The 20,654-nt window shown below is 38.8% G+C and overlaps 1 pseudogene; it reads right to left on the bottom strand.

Moving 5' to 3' along the window:
• Window positions 1–8,767: 8,767 nt before the first annotated feature.
• On the bottom strand, window positions 8,768–11,091 carry LOC116131064 (annotated as a pseudogene).
• Between the last annotated feature and the right edge of the window lie 9,563 nt (window positions 11,092–20,654).

Below are 20,654 nucleotides of genomic sequence, written 5' to 3'. Positions count from 1 at the left end.
TTCTATTTTGATTTAGGATGCAAATGGAGGCGTTAAATGCAAAACGGAACTAATTAGGTGAATTTGGACAGTTTTGACATCGCTTCGTAATCTGGGCATAACTCTCTCATCCGAGCTTCGATTGAGATTATTCAAAATTCAGTGGAACCCTAAGAAAGAGATCTAAAAATTTCATACTTTGAGTTTGGAGAGATACTCGCTGCATCAAGGTTGTAATTGGGCTTGAAGTTGATGCACATGCACTGTTGACATTCTGGAACATTCCGCCTTGTCATGCAATTCAAATAGGCAATTTATTATTGGAAGATTTGAAGACCTGTTGCACGCAAGTTACAGCTGGACACACCACTTTCCTATTTTATTTTAGGACTTTATTTTATTTTCAATTAATCAGAATCAGATTAGGATAAATCTTATTTTAGGATATTAGAATATTTTTAGGAGATTTAGTAGAATTCAAATACTTGAATTAGATATATGTTTAAACGGAGAGAGAGATCAGATTAAGAAAAACACACACGCCTCTCCTTCTATTTTTCTTCTTCGTTTCTTTTGAGTTTTTCATCGCCATGAGAGGCTAAAACTTTTATAACTTGGTCGAAGGAAACGGAGGCCTCGGAATCATTAAACTGTGAGATCTAATCTATTTTTCTTTAGTGTTCAATATATGTTTTGAGTATTGGATGTTCTTCTATGCCTATTTTCATGATGGTTGCATTTAATTACTAGGAGGCCTACTAGTTTATTAATTGTTGCAATCTACTGCTAAGTTAGATATCAAATCCGTAATTGTTTGATCCCTCTAACTTGTGAAGTAATTAAGGTTTAAAAGTTTGCTGTGTCAGGAATTATTAAGTCTTAAGAAGAACATTTGACTGCATTAAATACAACCGCTTGTGTTTGTGTTGTTCAGCTTCATCGATCCCTCTAGGTCCTAAGGCTGCCACTAGATTAAATCTTTAGCGCTTGTCTAGGGTTGTTTAGTAGTAAGATTAATTAGATTGCTTGTTTCCTAATTAATTACAACTAAGGAGAGATAGGAAAATAGTTCCAACGATGAATACTCAAAGTAAGAATTGATTTATTTTTGCATCAATGATCAGTTGTAAGATTCCGATGGTGGATGTTGACTTAGACCAAGTTTCGTTATTTTGATTGATTTCGATAATTTAGGTTGAATTGCTTTTCCTGAAATTGTTTTTGTTTTTACTCAAACCTCCCAGCGCCCCACCGCGTCCCCCCCCAGCCTTGTTCACGTAACATTAAAATTGACTAGCACCCATGTGTTGCACTAGGTTGTTGCTTGACACTTTCTCTTAAACCTTAAACACAAACTCAATAAGGATCCTACTCTTGCACCAATAAAATTCACATCTAGAGTGAGGATTCTTACCTTTAAGTGCTTAGGATCAACTTGTATCAACTTCTAGTCAAAAACCCTCCAAAAACCCTTGAAAAGTTGAATGAAAATTTGAGAGAATTGAAGGATGAAAGAGGTGGTGGAAAGAAAGAAATTAGAAGGTTTTTTAAAACTAAACCTTTAATATCTCATATTTTCTCCCTTCTTTCCCATCTTACCCTTACTCTTTCTTAGGAATTCCATCTTTGTCCTTTAATTCTTTGCAAATGCACCCCCAAATAAACTATTGTCCATGCAATTTCCTTGCATTTCAATCCCCACTTTTTCTGCTAATTAGGGGTAAAATGGTCATTGTGGCCCAAAGGAAGAATTCTCTAAAAACTCAAGGAAATTTTCAGCCGAGTCTTCGCCGCGGTGAAGCTTTTTCTTCACCCCGGCGAAAACTTACAGCAGCTACATCGTGGGTTGTAGCACCTCTTCGCCACGGCGAAGCTTCTTCTTTGCCCCGGCAAAGACTGTAACATCAAGATTTTGCCAAGTCTTTACAATTTTCAGGGCAACCACTCAACCAAACCAAACAATTAACAACATACAAACTCAAATGAGGGTAAATGTGACGCCTGCTCTCTACTACTATTCTTATAATTCATACTATGTAAATTATAGATATACATAGCGTATGAAAAATAGTGGGCTCAAATTTTTTCTTTACTCAATAAAATATAATTCTTTACAAATACAATATACTATGTATTAAAAACTTTCTACTTAATACAAAATATCATAATTGGTGGACAGTAGTGCCAATACTCTCCGCTCCTCGACGTTCATCTGACCGCTACTCTTATTTCCTGCAAAACAGGGAAGAACAATAGGGTGAGCACAACAATGCTCAGTAAGTAAATCCTTTACTACCTGTCCCCGCAACTCACTCTTTGGTTCTTTCCTTACTCTATCGTTCTTCTATTTCTAATTCTAACTGTTTTTCTCTTTCTTTCTAATACTTTTATTCTCCTTTAACTCTGTTCTGCTCTTTTTATTCTTTCTTTCTCTCTGTTCTTATTCTCTTTTCTCCTTCTCTTATTCTTACTCACCATGAAGGAAAATCATGGTGCATACATGTATGAGATGTACATGCAATTAATGCAAAAGAACTGCATGTTTCTTTCTTCTACTCTCTATTCTTACTAACTCAAACTCTCTCATTCTTTCTCATACTCTCTCTCTTTCTATCTCATTCTTTCTCAAGCTTTCTCATTCTTTCTCATTCTCTCAGTCTCATTCTCATAATTCATAATTCATTTCTACTAACTCGCTCTTTGAATGTCACGGCCCCATCTTACCGGAGGCACAGAAGGGACTTCTCCTGCTCTATGTGACTTCTACTGATTCTCTTTCTGTCTCTCTTTCTCATAACTCTTTTCTATTAACTTTCTGTTGTAGGTCACAGTCTCATCTTACCGGAGGCACGGCTGGGTACTCATCCCACTCTTCGTAACCCTACTCATTGTCTCTCTTTATTCTTTCTCATGTTTGCTCATTCTTTTTCACTTACATGTCACGGCCTCATCTTACCAGAGGCACGGCTGGGTGGAGATCACAAAGCACCAACCCACTCTTCGTGACTTCTACTCATTCTATGCTGATCGGACTCGGTTATGCCTGGATTCGGAACCCTTGGCCATGTGAGTGTATAATCTCTCTCTCTCCGATACTCTCAGGTATAGCCCTCATCCGCATGCACTCTCACGGGCTACACCACTTCTCTCTCTCATACTCATACCGCTCTCTCAATGCGGAGTACATGCGGGAATACTCTACCCATAACTCACGGGTTCCCCATCGCACAACCTATTCTGTTCTCTTCTGTAGCACTTTTCTCTCTTTTATTCGCTAGTGCTCAATCTCTCTTTCTCTTTACTATTAGAGTGTTTTCATTCTCTTACTCTTAGAGTTGCTATTCTCAACATTCTCTACTCTTTGTCACTCAAACTATTACTCATAGTATAGCTTATACTCAAAATTCTCGACTCTTGCTCAAGCTAATACTCATCTCTTCCTCAAGCTAGTACTCATAGTATAGCTTAACTCTTAGAGTAGTTTATTCACAAAATTCTCTACTTTTTCTTAAGCTACTTCTCAATGCATAATTAATACACATGGATGGCTCATGCTCAATAATGCACTTAGGAAATGCCAATATGCAATGTTGCATCAAAGACAGTCGTTCTGCGCAGGTCACACTCAAACAGGCATAACTTGAGTTATACACATCGGATTGCTACAATTTTTGTCTCGTTTTAAAGTTTAGAGACAGGGCTATGACTTTTATGTTTTGGTCTAAACCCAGTTCAATCCATAAGATTCCCAAAAAAAACTAAAAAAGTCACGGATGTGACAGGGCAGTTTGGTAACATGTTTTCACTTAGGCATTTCATCAAACAACTCATGTGCATACAAAAACTCCTCTATAACTACAACTCTATTTCTCTTTTTAATCATCCAAAATGGGAAGAAACTCCCTTCTATGGACATAATTCCTATCATAGAAGAACACTCCTAAAAAATTTACTCAATCTCCTCCAACTTCATCTCAAACTCATCACACATCAACACTTTTCATAAAGGAATCATATCCAACAAACACAACATGAATATTCATCTCAACTCCATTTATCAACAAATAGACATACATCTCTACTCAATCTCTCAACAAGCATCACATATACATGCATAAAGAAAATCTCAACTCAAGAATTTCTTAAACTTTAGCTTGAGTTGGATTTACTTACCTCATACTTGAGTAGTCTCCACTAAAACTCTCTACTCTTGTTGGACCTTAGCTTTCCCTTATTTCCTAAGCATAACCTTAGTAAGAACTTAACCCTTACATAAATAAAACTCATATCTAGAGTAGAGATTCTTACCTCTTCTTGCTTAGGATCAATTCTTTGTCAAATCCCAACTCAAAACTCTCAAAAATCCCTGGAAAATTAAGTGAGGAATTGAGAGAAAATGGGAGATGAAGAGGCGGTGGAAATGGGTGAAATGAAGGGGTTTAGAGAACTAAACTCTTATTAGCTCATATAATATACACTCTTTCCTATTTTCCCTTACTCTTTCTGGAAAATTCCACCTTTATCCTTTGATCCATTACACTCACACCCTCATACTAACCTATTCTCCATCAAATTTCCTTGCGTTTTACTCCCCACTTTTCCTGCTAATTAGGGGTAGAATGGTCATTTTGCCCTTAGGAAAGAATTCTCTAGAAACTCAAACAAAAACTCAACCGGCCCTTCGCCGCGGTGAAGGATTCTCTGTTGCCCCGGCGAAGAATTACAGAACCGACACCGCCATACACAAAGCCCATGTCGCCGCGGCGAAGACTATTCTTCGCCCCGGCGAAGACTGCAACTCCAAAATCCACTAAGTCTTGATTAATTCCAGGGTAAACACTCAACCAAACCCAAAACATAAACTCAACCAAGGGCCAACCAAACAACATGAATAAGATACAACCTCATTTAGGGGAAATTCAGTAAACCTTGAGGCCATAACATAAACAATGGCTATGTATCTCAAATGGGGCGTTACAGTAAATTAATAAACATTCAAGCCATTCATCAAATCTTAACTACGTACCTCAGGTGGGGCGTTACATGAACCATATGCATCCTATGTTGATTCCAACTATGATGTCTCAGGTCTAAGGATCAGTGGTACACTAGCACGATCCCACGATGCATCATTGACCACATCCATGTGATTCATTGTAATCGATCATATTCGATAAACAGTTCACTAACCGTTTATCCATGCTAATGCCTTAGTGACATACCTCTTATAATCACCCACACTAATACCATCACATGATATTCAATGGAGACATTCAGCATGCCTACTATGCAATGTTATTGCCCAATTAACATTACTTACGTAGGGAATTCTTTGATGATTTGATCTTTTGAAGATATGTATCATTCGGATATTTCACATGCAATATTAAATATAATACAATATAAATGAAGCAGTAAATCAACATGTGAAATAAGAACACTTTCTTTTATTCATAATACATTTACAAGATATAATGTCCTGAAACCGACAACACGATTGGTTCCTAGGGCATACACTAACAAAACTCCCACTTGTACTAGAGACAATCGCTGTGGTATCTAATACCCATCTTCTGAAGATAGTAGTCCAACTGCTTCTGTGTCGTCGCTTTAGTGAGTGGGTCAGCTACATTTCCTGCTGAAGGTGTTTTCTGTACCAAAATTTCTCCAACTCCAACAAATTCTCTCAAAATGTGATATGTACGCTGAATGTGTTTGGATTTTTGGTGCGCCCTTGGTTCCTTTGCCTGTGCAGTAGCACCAGTATTGTCACAGTACAAGGTTATCAGATAAACCATGTTTGGAACCACACTAAGTTCAATCATGAACTTGCGCATCTAGACAACTTCCTTTGCTGCTTCTAAAGCAGCAATGTATTAAGCTTCTATAGTGGAATCGGCAGTAGTCAACTGTTTTGAACTCTTCCAACAAACTGCACCTCCATTGCATGTGAAAATGAACCCGAATGTAGACTTTCTATCATCCACATCTGATTGAAAATCAGAATCAGAGTATCCATCAATTTTTAACTCTGAACCTCCATAACTTAGTATTAGATCCTTAGTTCTTCTTAAGGACTTAAGGATCGTCTTAACGGCTAACCAGTGTTTTTCCCCTAGGTCATACTAATATCTGCTTGTAACACTCACAACGTACGCTATATCAGGTCTAGTACATAACATAGCGTACATGAGACTATTGATGACTGAAGCATAAGGTATCCCACACATCCGCTCGCGCTCTTGATTAATGTTTGGACTCATATCTTTTGAAAGATGAATTCCGTGACGGCAAGGTAAAATTCCCTTTTTGGAGTCTTGCATGCCGAACCATTTCAACATATTTTCTATGTACATCCTTTGGGATAAGCCTATTAATCTTTTCGTTCTATCTCTATAGATACGAATTCTTAGGATGTAGGTCGCTTCTCCTAAGTCTTTCATGGAGAAAGTTCTAGATAAGCACAACTTAGCTTCAGTCATCATCCCAATGTCGTTTCCCATCAATAGTATGTCATCTACATACAGCATGAGAAATATGATTGCATGATCCTTTGTCCATTTATAAATACAGGGTTTATCTGGATTCTTTATAAAACTAAACGTTTTGATTGTTTCATCAAACCGGATGTTCCAACTTCTTGAAGCTTGTTTTAACCTGTAAATGGATTTATGCAGCTTGCACATTTTATTTCTTTCAGAACTGGATACAAAACCTACAGGTTGTTGGATGTAGATATTTTCCTCAATAAATCTATTGAGGAATGCTGCTTTGACATCCATTTGCCATATCTCATAATCATAGTGTGCAGCTATAGCTAGCATAATTCTGATTGATTTAACCATAGCGACTGGTGAGAAAGTTTCCTCATAATCCAACCCTTGTTTTTTAGTATAACCTTTTGCAACCAGTCTTGATTTATAGGTTTCTACCTTTCCATCCTTGCCAATCTTTCTCTTGAAGATCCATTTACATCGAATAAGAACTATTACTTAAAGGATCAACGAGAGTCCATACTTGATTAGCATGCATGGATTCTATCTCAAAATTCGTAGCTTCTAGCCATTTTCCAGAGTCAATATCTAATATTGCTTCTTCATAGCTTCTAGGATCATCCCCATGACTGACTTCTCCAATCATGAAAGATTCAAAAATCTCTTAATGAAGTAATTCATATCATTCCGGAGGTCGAGATACTCTAAATGATTTACGAATCAGAACCGTTTTAGGTATTAAGGTTTCCTGAGAGGGACCACCCATTTGAGTATTTTCGGTCTGAGGCTCCCCGGACTCTTCCTAGAGTTCAATTTTTCTTCTCGCACCACCCTCTTCTAAAAACTCTTTCTCAAGAAAGTGTGCATTCCTGCTTATCGAAATTCGTTGACAAATGTGGAAGTAAAAATAATATCCCAAACTATTTTTGGGATAGCCTATAAACCGACCTTTCTCAGATCTAACGTCCAACTTATATGTCTTGACAATCTTAACATAAGCTGGACAACCCCAAATTCTCATATATTTGAGACTAGGAGGTTTACCATACCATATCTCATATGGTGTCTTCTCAATAGATTTAGATGGTGCCCTATTCAGAATATTCATAGCGGTTTCAAGGGCAAATCCCCATAGTGACGTTGGCAAGTCCATGAAACTTACCATCGACCGTACCATATCCAATAAAGTACGGTTCCTCCTTTCAGATAGGCCATTATGTTGCAGCGTATACGGAGGAGTCAATTGGAATATTATACCATTATCCTTTAGAAAATCTCAAAACTCTGTACTTAAGTATTCACCACTACGATCTGATCGCAGAGTTTTAATACTCTTTCTGGTATGTTTCTCTACTTCAGTCTTAAACTCTTTGAACTTTTCCAAGGATTCAGACTTGTATTTCATTAAATACAAATACTCGTACCTAGAATAATTGTCAGTACAGGTAATGAAGTATTGAAAACCTCCTCAAGCTATTTCATTAAATGGTCTGCATACATCTGAATGTACAACCTCTAATAATTCTTTGGATCTTTCCCTTTTACCCTTAAAGGGTGATTTGGTCATGTTTCCTTGAAGACAAGATTCACAAGTTGGATAGGGTTCTAAACCCAATGGGCTTAAAAGCCCATTTGCTTCCAACCTAATTATCCTTTTATCTCCTATATGACCTAATCGATGATGCCAAAGTAATTTTGGATTAATTTCATTTTGAGATCTCTTATTTGTAATAGTATTAATTATGTCATAATTATTCATTACCAAAACATACAAACCATTTGTATTAATTGCTTTGCCAACTAATTCATTTCCAAAATAAATTAGACATTCATTTCCATTAAACTGTATTTTGTAGCCAGATTTACATAAAACAGAAATAGAAATGAGATTTCTAGTCACTTTGGCAAAATAAAAAGTTTTGTACAAATGCAAAATGTGTCTCAATGGTAATGATAAGTGGCAAGTCTCTATTGCCTCGGCCGCAACTTTTGCTCCATTTGCCATCTTTAGAATCACTTCATTCTTTGACAATGCAGAACTATTCTGCAATGCCTGTAATGAAACACATATGTGAGATGCAGCAGCTGAATCTAATATCTAGGAATGATCATTTGAACTAACATTTAATTCAAATTCTATAACACAAGAATGGAACATACCTGCTCGAGCTTTCTTAAAGCTCTCCTGATAAAGAGGAAAATTTTTCTTCCAATGTCCATATTTCTTATAGTGGAAACACTTTCCTTTAGCATTGACCTTTTCTTTGCCCTTCTCGGTCTTAGAAGCATCCTTCTTAAAAGGTTTTGTTATGTGGTCCAACTTTTGGACCTTTCTTTTGCTTCCATTGCTTCTTCTTAGTCTTACTGGAAGAAGCTGCAAAAACATCTTCTTGGCCCTTCTCGAAAACTTCCTTTTCTTGCGGTGTGGCAGCAGGAGGCAAAGAAAGTGGAAGGGGTGCTTCCAAGACATACTTGGCCTTTTCGGAATTTAGAACAATTCTCAAATTCCTTAACCAATTATTAAAATTCGGTCTGATCAACTTGTTCTCATCGAGGGTTGTCAAAAGCAGGTTATTGCTCATTTTCATTAACTAAATATCACAAAAATACCGTAAGACTATGAGGAAAAATATAAGTTTTATTAGGGTCTTTTAAATTTAAACCCTTTGATGCTAATCTTATTAGCTCCCACTATTTTATTCAAATCCCATACTCCCCTGAATGACGATTTGGAAATTTCTTTGGAATAAATTTCTAGTGGGGAATCAAATTCTTATTAAATTTAATTAAACCTCACATAATAGAAATCTTGGTCAATTAAATTTAACAAGTAGGGAACTATTCCCTTTTATACAATGTTTTAAAAACCGACCCGAGACAAAACCCGACAAGAAGGCCGGGTCCCGGGTCGACCGGTTGAACCAGCTGGTTCAATCGGTGAACAGTAACTTGATGACATCAGCATGATGATGTCATCAAGTTACTGTTCACAGAATACATTTCTTTCCCAAATTTTACTCCAAAGTCCAAATCATAAACTCCAAAATAAAAAATCCATAGCAAAACATCATCAAATATCATTATATCAATAATACAAATCAAAATAACAAAATGAATGATGAAAAATAACATAATAGTTGTTTCAAGTTTCCAACTTTCAAGTCAACGACTCAAAATTTCAACATTCTAACAAAAATTGATCTTCACCAAATGGTCTTCAATCAATCAATCCATCATTCCATCCTTAATTAAAATTGACAATTCACACACCACCTGATGGATGATCGTCATCATTATTAACATCGGTGACATCATCTACAAAAAATTCTAGCAAAAATGAAAAACCATAAGTTAAATCTTCCCATTTAAACTAACTGAATATAAACTAGCTAATACCAAATTGAAATTGCTTAAAAAATTGCAAATAACCTTCTGAAGCATCTGTTGAGTCATAATAAGAAGGGTGATCACTAGAATCTAGATTCACCACCATTTACAGGAATAGCTCCTTCTCTATATACAACATAGAATTGCAACGTTTACTGTAAGACTTCACCAGTGATCCACAATGCCAAGAAGAAAGAAATTCACTAAGCTTCAACCTAATGGTCATTTAAGCCCACACAATCATCTCCCTAATGTGAAAATAGCAAAACTAATTACCCAGTGATTAATCAAACACATAACAATTCTTAGTTGTTGAAAAAGAGAAAACACTGATGAAGGTGTTACTTGGGAAAACTACCTCATTAAATAGCTATACCATGTTGAACCATGAAATGAGAAAGAGACAACCATTATGAAGGAATACATACTAATAGACCTTGACATTGCAAGAACACCAAATACACGATGCCCATTCCACTGTATAACCTTGCCTCCGGCTGCTTCAATCCTTGCATATTCATCTTCTCGATTTGGCTACAATATAAACAAATCAAATAAACGATCAATTTTGCCATATTCCTTGAAAATACACAAGATGACAATTGATGAGTCTTACTTTATGATCCACAGACAAAGCCATGGGCTCTTTCCCATGATATAGAACTGCTCTTGAATCTCCACAGTTTGCCACAATAATATGGGATACACTAATAATGGCAACAACAGCAGAACCAACAGTTTCTGGGGCAACAGGTTCTTGGCCTGCTTTTCCTCCAACTTCAGCATTAACCTTAACAAAACAATTGGTGAATGTCTTTTTCCATTGCTCTTGGCAACTATCCTTCACACTTCCATCACTCAGACACTTCCTAACAAGCTCTATCTCCTCAGCTAAAGCAGAATGGATACGATCACGACAATAGTTTGCAACCTGAACAAGCAAACCCCATAACAAATATTTCCTTGCAAAAAGACATCATATGCACAGTTGAATTGAAGGTAAAAATACTATGCAAGGAACATCTACAGAAGGAAGAAAAAAAATACTTGTGAGCCTCCGTGGCCATCGTAAACACCAAAGAAATGAGCAGTCTACTGACAAAAACGCTTGCTCATGCCATCGAGTACCTGGTCGCTAATTAGCATTTGAATAGGAATTTTCAAAAAGTCAGGCACTGTTGCAACAGCATCTTCCATCTCAGGTCTCCTTCCACACACATATGTAAATCCCCAAAGCGGTACATAAGCCACCTTAAATACACTGCGTTGGATATCATAGTTGGAAACTTGGAACAGAGACAAAATCAATACCTGGTGTTGGTGAAGACTGAAGACGAGCTGCCGTTGACCGTTGGAGATGTGGAGCTCGATTGTGACGGACGAACACTTGGAACACTGAACAGAGCAGAACTGCAGAAGAGAAGAAGAGATCGCGACTGCCCACAGTTCGTCAGTTCCTGAGCAAGAAGAAGATGACAACGATGGTGCAGCTTCTAGATCGACGGTGATGGAAGAAACGATCAGATCGGTGGTGAAGAGAGAAGTGAGAACAGATCGCAAAATGGTGAAGGGGAGACGACGAGATTCCACGGTGAACTGGTGACAGTGAAGGCTAATGCGACGAGATTCACGGTGAAGTTAGTGAACTGGTGAAGGGGAGTTCGTGGATGATGAAAAATTGAAAATGCAAAATGGTTCAGAGAAGTTCAGACGAAAGAGTTCAAACGAAAGAGGAAAGTAGCGTGAAAATGTAGAATGGGGGAAATGTTGATACTGTTTAAATGTGTAGTTAATATAATTTATTAAATTTAATATTTTTATTTTTTAAATTTTGTATTAATGTATTTGATTTTGGCATGACCCGGTTTGTAGTAAAGTTACCGGTTGGACCGATGGGTGCTACAGTACCCAGGTCCAACCGCGGGTCCAACCGGGCAGAGTGATTTTGCCGGTTATATGGCTCACCCGGCCCGGTTGACTGGCCCAGTCCTGGTTTAACCGGTTCAACCGGCCGGGCCGGGTCGGGTTTTAAAACATTGCTTTTATATCACTATATAAGGTATGATTCATTCCTTGCCTCTAGTTTTGGATACCTCACATAATAGAAATCTTGGTACCCTACATTAGTTAAATCCAACCCATTATGCTTTCTTAAAATAGAATTCTCATTATACCCTCACATAATAGAAATCTTGGGTATTATGAAAATTTCTATCCAAGAACTAAGACAATTAATTCTATGTCATAAAATTAGCATCCCTCACATAATATAAATCTTGGGATCTCTAATTTTATGCCAAAGAATTAATTGGCCCATAATGGAAGGCTCGGATCTAATATTGTTCGTTAGGGAGATTAACCTTTGATTAAAAAATGTTTTACATTTATCACATACATTAATTCAAATGCATCCATATAAATATAAAACATGGTGGGGTGATCATGGGCTTTTTTTTTTTTTTTTTTTTTTAAAATACATCCTAATTAGGTAAACTATTCACCTAATTCTATCACTCCTTGCGGATCCACATCTGGTGGTTGTTCGGATCTTCATCCTCCATCCGATCGTACGATTACATAAACCAATTTAGGACATACAGGCCCAGATAACAAACTAATAATAAATTTAATTATTATTACAAGCCATTGAAAGAATATTACATGCCCAAATATCAAATATTTTTGGGAAAAATAGATATACACTCATGATCATCCCCTAATTAATATTCATCCATCACTTTAATAAATATTAATTCAATCAAGGACATATAAATAAATATTTATGCAAGTTACAATATTTATAAATAAAAGACTTTATGTAATAAATACATAAAAATATGCCATCATTGAACCAAGGGTACATGCATAATTTTACTACCCTTAAAAATATAATATCATTATATTTTGCATCATATGAATATAAAATATCTTATATTATCCATCATACAATAAATACTCTCTCACATCATGTCTTACCAAATTAAGAGCCAACAAAACACATCAACTATGCATTACAAAATCCATTAATGATACACACATATTTACAAATTCATCAAATTAACATGCTATTTACTTAACCTTCATCCATACACCATTTGATCATTATCAAAACATAAACAATTCAAGCATCGTTCAATCTATGATATGGCCGAATGCGATACCAATTTACATCAATCCATCACATCTCTCAGGTCGTGCGGCCAGATCTCTCAAATCGCGCAGCCATATCTATTTGATCGCTTGGTCAGATCTCTCAGGTTGCGCATTCAGGTGTCTCAGATCATGCGCATCCAGATCTCTCAGATCCCGTGGTCAGAGCTCTCAGATTGGGCACCTTAGATCTCTCAGATTATGCGATCAAATCTCTTTGATTGCGAAGCTAGATCTCTAAGATCGTATGCATGAGAGCTCTCATATCGCGGAAAGATCTCTAAGATCGTGCGGTCAGATCTCTCAAATTGCATGCATAAGAGCTCTCAGATCGTGCGGCCTGAACTCTCAAATCACGCGGTAAGATCACTCAGACGACACACATCACACTTCTCAAATCACGCGCATCATAACTTTCAAATCGCGCTGCTAGATCTGTTAGATTATGCGGTTAGACCTCTCAGATTGAACGCATAAGGGTTCTCAGATCGCATGGCTAGATCTCTCAGATCGTAAGCATAAGAGCTCTAATATCACGCACATCAGAGCTCTCAGATTGCATGTGTCAGACCTCCGAGACCTCGTGAATCAAGGCTCTTAGATCACATGCATCCAATCTCTCAAATCATATGCATCAGAGCTCTTAAATCGTGTGGCCAGATCTGTTAGATCGTGTAGTCAAGCTCTCAAATCATATGCATCACTTAGATTGTACGTATCACATTTCTCAGATCGTGCGCATCAAAGCTTCCAAATCGCGTAGCCAAATCTGTTAGATTGTACGGTTAGATATCTTAAATCGTACGCATAAGAGCTCTAAGATCACGTGGCTAGTTCTCTCAGATCGCACGGTCAAATCTCTCAGATCGTATTCATTAGAGCTATCAGATCGTGTAGCCAGATCTCTCAGATTGGACGCATCACAGCTCTTAGGTCGCATGGCTAGATCTCTCAGATCTCACGATCAGATCACTCAGACCGCAAGCATCAGAGATCTTAGATCGCGCGCATCAGATCTCTTAGATCGTGTAGCCAGAGCTCTTTGATCGTGTGATCAGATCTCTCAGATCGGACGCATCACAGCTCTCAGCTCACGCGGCTAGATTTCTTAGGTCACGTGGCTAGATCTCTCAGATCGCTCGTATCAGATCTCTCAAATCGTACGTACCAGAGCTATTAGATCACACGACCAGATCTCTTTGATCGCGTGGTTAGATTTAATAGATTGTACGGATCAAAGCTCTTAGATCGCGAGCCAAATCTCTCAAGTCGCATGGTCAAATCTCTCAGATCACGCGTTTAGATCTCTTAGATCGCGCGCATTAGAGCTCTCAAATCACATGCATCAGAGCTCTCAAATCGTATGCATCACATTTCTCATATTGCGCGATTAGATCTCTTAGATAAAGCGCATTAGTGTTCTCAAATCGGGTAGCTAAACCTCTTAGATCACGCAATCAGTTCTCTTAGATTGTATACATCAAAGCTTTCAGATCACAAAACCAAATCTCTCAAATCACGTGGCCATATCTCTCAGATCACGCAACCAAATCTCTTAGATCAAGCGCATCAAAGCCATGACATCAGGCGTATTAAATCTCCTAGACCGCACACATCAAAGCTCTCAGATCACACTCATCTCGTATCTCAAATCACGCGCATCAGAGCTTTCAGATCGTGGGCCAGATCTCTCCGATAATGTGATCTAATCTCTTAGATCATATGCATAAGAACTTTCAGATCGTGCGGCTAGAACTATCAGATCGCACGGTCAGATTGTTTAGATTGCGCGTATCACATTTCTCATATCATGCGCATCAAAGCTTTCAAATTGCATGGCCAGATCAGTCAGATCGTGTGGTTAGATCTTTCAAATAGTATGCATAAAAACTCCCAGATAGCATGACCAGATCACTCAAGTCACGCGGTCAGTTCGCGTGCATCACGTCTCTTTGATCGTACACATAATAGCTCTTACATCGCACAGTCAGTTTGCTCAGATCGTGCGCATTAGACTCTTAGATCACGCGCATCAAAGCTCTTAGATCGTGCGCATCCAATTTCTTAGATCGCGCAGTCAGATTTTTTGATCGTATACATAATAGCTCTCAAATCAGGCGGCCAGATCTCTTAGATGACGCGGTCAGATAACTTAGATCGCACGCATCAGAGCTCTCAGATCGTGGGGTTAGATCTCTACGATCGCGCAGCCAGATCCCTAAGATAGTACGTATCAAAGCTCTAAGATCACGCGGTCAGATCTCTCAGATCGTATGCATCAAAACTCTTAGACCGTGCGCACCAAATCTCTAAGATCGGACCACCAGATCTCTCATATCGTATGCATTAGAGCTCTCATGTCGCGGTAAGATCTCTAAGATCGCACACATCAGATCTCTCAACTCGTGTAGTCAAATCACTTAGATCGTACGCATAAGAGCTCTCAAATCGTGAAGCAAATTGTCTCAAATTGCGCAGTCAGATCTCTCAGATTGTATTCATCATAGCTCTCAGATTACATGGCCAGATCTCTCAGATCTCACAATTAGCTCACTCAAGTCGCGTGCATAAGATGATGAGAATGCAAAATGACATATTTACCCCCCTTAATGTCTAGTCTTTTATACTTATTTGTTGCCTAAATGTATTCATTAGTATTCTATTTTGATTTAGGATGCAAATGGAGGCGTTAAATGCAAAACGGAACTAATTAGGTGAATTCGGACAGTTTTGACATTACTTCGTAATCTGGGAATAACTCTCTCATCAGAGCTTCGATTGAGATGATTCAAAATTCTGTGGAACCCTAAGATATAGATCTACAACTTTAATGTTTTGAGTTTGGAGAGATACTCACTGCATCAAGGTTGTAATCGGGCTTGAAGTTGACGCACCTGCATTGTTGACGTTCTGGAACATTCTGCCCTATCATGCAAGTCAATTAGGCAGTTTATTATTGGAAGATTTGAAGACCAATTGCAAGCAAGTTAAAGCTGGACAAACCACTTTCCTATTTTATTTTAGGACTTTATTTTATTTTCAATTAATTAGAATCAGATTAGGATAAATGTTATTTTAGGATATTAGAATATTTTGAGGAGATTGAGTAGAATTAGAATTCGAATTGGATATTTTTAAAGGGAGATTAGATTTGATGACACACACACCTCTCTTTCTCTCTTCTGGAATTTGTTTTTCTTTTGAGTTTTTCATAGCCATGAGCGGCTAAACTTTTATAACTTGGTCGAAGGAAACGGGGGCCTCGGAATTAATAAACTGTGAGATCTAATCTGTTTTTCTTTAGTGTTCAATATATGTTTTGAGTATTGGATGTTCTTCTATGCCTATTTTAATGATTGTTGCGTTTAATTACTAGGAGGCCTACTAGTTTATTGTTTGTTGCAATCTACTGCTAAGTTAGATATCAAATCCGTAATTGTTTGATCCCTTTAACTTGTGAAGTAATTAAGGTTTAAGAATTTGCTGCGTCAGGAATTATTAAGACTTAAGAAGAACATTTGATTGAATTAAATACAACTGCTTGTGTTTGTGTTGTTCAGCTTCATCGATCTCTCTAGGTCTTAAAGGTGCCACTAGATTAAATCTTTAGCGCTTGTTTAGGGTTGTTTAGTAGTAAGATTAATTAGATCACTTGTTTCCTAATTAATTACAACTAAGGAGAGATAGGAAAATAGTTCCAATAGTGAATGCTCAGAGTAAGAATTGATTTATTTTTGCATCAATGATCAGTTATAAGATTCCGATGGTGGATGTTGACTTAGACCAAGTTTCGTTATTTTGATTGATTTCGGTAATTTAGGTTGAATTTCTTTTCCTGAAATTGTTTCTGTTTTTACTCAAACCCCCCCAGCCTTGTTCACGTAACATTAAACTCGGCTAGACACTCTCCATGGGAACGATCCTTACTCACACTACTACGTGTATTTTTAGGGTTTTAATTCTGAGTGTCTACGACAGCACACCATAAGAGCTATCAGATCGTGCGGTCAGATCTCTCAGATCTTGCTATCAAATCTCTTAGATTGGATGCATCATAGTTCTCAGATCATACAGCCAGATTTCTCATATCACTCAGCTAGATCTCTCAGATCGTGCGGTTAGATCTCTCAGATCGTACGCACAATAGCTCTTAGATCACGCGGACAGATAACTTTGATTGTGGGGTTAGATTTCTTAGACCGTACGCATAAGAGCTCTTCGATCGCGCGTTCAGATCTGTTAGATAGAGCGCATCAAAGCTCTCAGATCACGTGTATCAGATCTCTCAAATCACACGTTTTAGAGCTCTCACATCACTCATATTAGAGCTCCCAGAATGTGTGCATCATAACTCTCAGATCGCACACATCCAATCTCTTAGATCGTGCACATTAAAGATTTCAGATCGTGCAGCTAGGTCTCTCAGATTGTGTGGTCTGATCTCTTAGATCGTACGCATCAGAGCTCTCAGATCGTGTAGTAGGAACTCTCAGGTTGCGTGGACAGATCACTCAGATTGCGCACATCACATTTCATAGATCGCGCACATAAGACCTTTCAAATCTGAAGCCAGATTTGTTAGATCGTGCAGTTTGATCCCTTAGATTGTATGCATAAGAGCTCTTAGATTGCGTAGCCAGATCGGTCAAATCGCGTGGTCAGATCACTTAGATCGTACGATCCAGATCTCTTTGATAGTATGCATAAGAGCTCTCTGATCGCGAGGCTAGATTCCTCAGATAATGCGGTCAGCTCACTCAGATCGTGTGCATCAGAACTCACAGATCTTACACATCAGAGCTGTTAGATCGCGAGCATCAGACCTCTAAAATCGCGCACCCAGATCTCTCTTATCGTACGCATAACAACTCTTAGATTGTGCAGCCAGATCTCTTAGATCACTGGTCATATAACTCAGATGGCGTGCATCAGAGCTCTTAGATCACAAGGCCAGATCACTTAGATTGTGCAGTTTAGATCTCTCTAATCGTATGCATCAGAGCTCTGACATCGCGCGGCTAGATATCTCATATTGCATAGTCAAAACTCTTAGATCGCGCGATCAGAACTCTAAGATCGTGCACATCACATCTTTGAGATAGTGCGATCAGATCTCTCTGATTGCGTTGCCAGATCTCTAAGATCGTACGCATCACAACTCTCAGATCGCGGTCAGGTAGCTCATATCGCGCACAACTGATCTCTCAAATCACGCGCATCAAGGCTCTCAGATCACGAGGCTAGATCTCTTAAATCGTACGCGTCAAGACTCTCAGATCGCACACCTCAAAGCACTCAGATTGTGCAGCCAGATCTCTTTTATCATATGCATTGGAGCTCTTACATCGAGGCAAGATCTCTAAGATCGGATGCATCAGATCTCTCAAATCGTGCAGTCATGTCTCTCAAATCGTACGCATAAAAGGTCTCAGATTGCGTGGCCAGATCCCTCAAATCGTAGGCATAAGAGCCCTCAGATCATGCAGTTAGATCTCTCAGATTGTGTGCATCAAAGCTCTCAGATCGTGCACATCAAAGCTCTTAGATCGCATGGCTAGATCTCTCAGATCACGCGGTTAGATCTCTCAGATCGTAAGCATCAGAGCTCTCAGATCGTAGTAAGATCCCTAAGATTGCGCGATTAGATTGCTTAGATCGCGCACATGAGAGCTCTCAGATCGTGTGACCAGATCTTTTAGATCGTGTGGCCAGATCTTTTAGATCTCGTAGTCAGATTTCTTAGATCGTATGCATAAGAGCTCTCAAATCGTAGCATGATCTCTAAGATTGCACCGTCAAATTGCTCAGATATGATGCATTAAAGCTCTCAGCTCATGCGGCCAGATTTCTAAAATCGCAGTCATATCTTTAAGATTGACCGAATAGATCGCTCAGATCACTCGCATCAGAAGTCGTAAATCATGCGACCAGATCTCTCAAATCGCGTAGTCAAATAGCTCACAACGTGCACAACAGATCTTCTAGATCACACTCATCGGAGCTCTCAGATCGCACAACCAGATCTCTCAGATCGTCGATCAAATCTCTTAGATCGTGTGGTCAAATCTCCCAAATCGTACACATAAAAGCTATCAGATCGCGCGACCAGATCTCTTAGGTCGTGTAGTCAGATATCTAATATCGTACGGACTAGATCTCTCAAATCACACGCATTAAAGCTCTCAAATCACACGATCGGATATCTCATATTGTGCAGTCAGATTTCTTAGATCATAGATCGTGCGCATTAGATGTTTCAGATTAGGCAATCAGATATCTTTGAGCGTGCTCCTAGATCTCTAAGATCGTACGAATTAGAGCTCTCAGATCATGTGATCATAGCTCATATCAAGCGCAACAAATTTCTTACATCACGCACATCAAAGCTCCTAGATCACGCAGCCAAATCTCTTAGCTCGGGCAATCAAATCTCATAGTTCGTATGCGTCAAAGCTCATAGATCGCGTGGCCAAATCTGTCAGATCGCACAATTAGATCGATCAGATCACTCGCATCAGAAGTCGCAGATCATGTGACCAAATCTCTCAAATCGCATAGTTAGATAGCTCAGAACGTGCATAATAGATCTTCTAGATTGCACTCATCAGAGCTCTCAGATCACACAGCTAGATCTCTCAGATCGCCGATCAAATCTCATAGATCGTGTTGTCAAATCTCTCAAATCGTACACATAAAAGCTATCAGATCGCGCGGCCAGATCTCTTAGGTCGCGTAGTCAGATATCTAATATCGTGCGCACTAGACTCTCAGATCACGCGTATTAGAGCTCTCAAATCACGCGCATTAGAGCTCTCAAATCACGCGATCGGATGTTTAAGATTGTGCGGTCAAATCTCTTAGATCACGCGGCAACATCTCTAAGATCGCGTGCATCAGATGTTTCAGATTAGGCGATCAGATCTCTCTAATCGCACGACTAGATCTTTAAGATTGTACGAATTAGAGCTCTCAGATCGTGTGATCAAATAGCTCATATCAAGCGCAACAAATTTCTTACTTCACGCGCATCAAATCTCTTAGCTTGGGCAGTCAAATCTCACAGTTCGTACACATCAAAGCTCATAGATCGCGTGGCCAAATCTCTCAAATCTCGCAATTAGATCGATCAAATGGCGTGCATCAGATCTCCCAAATTGTGTGGCCAGATCTCTCTAATCGTACGCGTAAGAGTCCTCATATCGAGCAGCTAGATCCCTCAGATAGCTTAGATCGTGCGTATTAGAACTCTCAGATAGCGCGACAAATTCTCTCAGATCACTCGGTCATATAGCTCAGATCGCGTGCGCAAGATCTCTAAGATCATGTTCATCAAAGTTGTCAGATCGCACGCATCAGAGCTCTCAGATCGCGTGCATCAGATCTACCAAATCACGCGTATTAGAGCTTTTAGATCGCGTGGTCAGATTTCTCAGATAGTACATATAAAAGATCCCAGATTGCATGCATCAGAGCTCTCAGGTTGCGTGGTCAGATCTCTCATATTGTATGCATCAAATCTCTTGAGTCGTATGCATCAGTGCTCTCAAATCGAACGGTCGGATCTCTTAGATTGGGCAGTCAGATCTCTTAGGTCGTACGCATCAAAGCTCTGAGATCATGCGTATCAGATCTCTCAGATCACGT

Source organism: Pistacia vera, unplaced genomic scaffold (genome assembly GCF_008641045.1).
Source record: "Pistacia vera cultivar Batoury unplaced genomic scaffold, PisVer_v2 Contig1063, whole genome shotgun sequence".
NCBI lineage: Eukaryota > Viridiplantae > Streptophyta > Magnoliopsida > Sapindales > Anacardiaceae > Pistacia > Pistacia vera.
Note: the sequence above shows the minus strand (reverse complement) of the source record. Positions and strands in the feature narration are given on the sequence as shown.